General features: G+C 46.4%; 1 non-coding gene across 1 annotated transcript; it reads left to right on the top strand.

Annotated features, from left to right (window-relative positions):
* Positions 1 to 2,387: 2,387 nt before the first annotated feature.
* SPRG_30256 lies at positions 2,388 to 2,500 on the top strand. Its single transcript, XR_001099864.1, has one exon. It is a non-coding gene; the product is annotated as a 5S ribosomal RNA (ribosomal RNA).

The raw sequence follows: 2,500 nt of genomic DNA, 5'->3' as shown, positions 1-2,500 counted from the left end.
TAGGCGGCTTTGCTATAAAGGTGCGCAAGGCGTCTAGGTCGCGTAAGAGTTTCGACAAGTCATTGGTTTCTCGCAAGGTAGCCTAAGTCGTCATAGTACAAGCTCAAATCGGCCAAGTGTTCAATACTTGGCCAGGCGACTCTATACACGGACCAAGGAGCTTTCATCAGTGCTACTACTACTTGTTGTATTTCAACAAGTGTAGTCGTGCTGATGAAAGCATCAGGGTGGGTACCAGGATTCTCTGCAAGTACTTAGCAGTAGGGTCTGCAGTAGGGCCAAAATTGGAGTAGAGCAATAATTTCAGGTTTTGGCTCTGCTGATGCCTGCAGGCATTCTAGTTGGTAGGTAGTAGTCCCTACTAGCGACTCCAAGTGTCGGGACATCTATCAGAGCTCTTGGTGAAATACAGGGCGAGTCCATGCCTGCAGTAGGGCCAAAATTGGAGTAGAGCAATAATTTCAGGTTTTGGCTCTGCTGATGCCTGCAGGCATTCTAGTTGGTAGGTAGTAGTCCCTACTAACGACTCCAAGTGCCCAGGCATTCATCAGAGATGCTGGTGAAATACACGGCGAGTCCATAGATCCTGCAGTGGGGCCAAAACTGGGGTAGAGCAATAATTTCAGGTTTTGGCTCTGCTGATGCCTGCAGGCATTCTAGTTGGTAGGTAGTAGTCCCTACTAGCGACTCCAAGTGCCCAGGCATTCATCAGAGATGCTGGTGAAATACACGGCGAGTCCATGCCTGCAGTAGGGCCAAAATTGGAGCAGAGCAATAATTTCAGGTTTTGGCTCTGCTGATGCCTGCAGGCATTCTAGTTGGTAGCTAGTGGTCGCTACTAACGACTCCAAGTGCCGAAAAAACTATTGGCGTCATCGGCGAAATACGCCAGCAGTCGGAATTTGGGCCCACTACAGCCAGAACTTGTTTAGGGCCATAATTTCTGGTTTTGACTTTTATTTTTTGTCACTGGTCCTAGATGGTGCCTATAGGTGCCTAGTAACGACTCAAAGCGTCAAAAAACTTATTGGGTCAATCGGCGAATTGATAAGCGAAAACGCGGAAATGAGCCCGTTTTGCGTGCATCCTCTACTGGCTTGCTACTGGAAAACGACGAGAATTTTGATTTTTTTTTAAAGTTAATGTTTGGCCTTGGATCGTGGCGCCGAATAAAACTTTTGTTTTATTACGCTCCCGCCGGCCCAATTCCACTACTGCCTTGCTACTGGGCGCGGCTCGGTTTGGTAATTTTTCTCCAAAAATCAATGTTTGGTGAAAATGTTGCCTACTGCCTTGCTACCGGGCGGCGACCGCGGGAATAAACTTTTGTTTTATTACGCTCCCGCCGGCCCATTTGCACTACTGCCTTGCTACTGGGCGCGGCTCGGTTTGGAATAATTTTCTCCAAAAATCAATGTTTGGTGAAAATTTTGCCTACTGCCTTGCTACTTGGCGTCGAATTGGAATTGGTTTGGAATTCACCAAGATCGTATTACTGACTTGTACCCGGACGTTAGCTATGAATTGGTTTGGAATTCACCAAGATCGTATTACTGGCTTGTACCCGGACGTTAGCTATGAATTGGTTTGGAATTCACCAAGATCGTATTACTGGCTTGTACCCGGACGTTAGCTATGAATTGGTTTGGAATTCACCAAGATCGTATTACTGGCTTGCTACTAGGCGTCGAATTGGAATTGAACCAAATTCACCAAGATCATACTACTGCCTTGCTACTAGGCGTCGAATTGGAATTGAACCAAATTCACCAAGATCATACTACTGCCTTGCTACTAGGCGTCGAATTGGAATTGAACCAAATTCACCAAGATCGTACTACTGGCTTGTACCTGGACGTGAAAATGAAATCTCGTCTAAAATGTCACTACTGGCTTGTTACTGAAGCAGTAGCAGTGCAGTAGTGGTCGAAATGCCCGATTTGGCCAGTTTTGCTATCGTAAATGGATCTCGATAGCAGCGCGCACTCTGAAAAATGCATTCTTGTACCCAAATCTATGCACAGGGCTGCAGTAGTGCCTGCCAGTAGCAGTTTTGAGCCAAATTCGTCAAGTTGGCCGGAAATTTTTTTTTGGTGACAAGATAGCAAATTGTCTAGAATGGTTATAAAAGTGAGTTACATAGTCCATAGTGTCGTATTTAGTGAGAAAACAGCAAAACACGGATCGGGAATCGATCTGTGCACGGATCAAAGTGCTCGAAATGGACTGCAGATAGCATATCTAGTCGTCTTATGCCTAGTCTAGCACAGAAATATAGTTTAGTCGCACTCTGCAAACGATAATTTGGCAGTTCACTTTTCGAACGGCCCTTATGCCTGTAAAAAAGTGAACTGCCAAATACGATGGAAAAGGCGGCCGTTCCAGAATCGGCCATATTAGCCTGACTAGACTGCATCCCGTCCGCTCTGCAAAGTTAACCAGGCTCAAGCGTGGGTAGTACTCAGGTGGGTGACCACTGGGGGAGTCCACGTGCTGATTC

This window comes from Saprolegnia parasitica (genome assembly GCF_000151545.1).
Source record: "Saprolegnia parasitica CBS 223.65 unplaced genomic scaffold supercont2.132, whole genome shotgun sequence".
In the NCBI taxonomy this organism is placed as follows: domain Eukaryota; phylum Oomycota; class Saprolegniomycetes; order Saprolegniales; family Saprolegniaceae; genus Saprolegnia; species Saprolegnia parasitica.
Note: the sequence above shows the minus strand (reverse complement) of the source record. Positions and strands in the feature narration are given on the sequence as shown.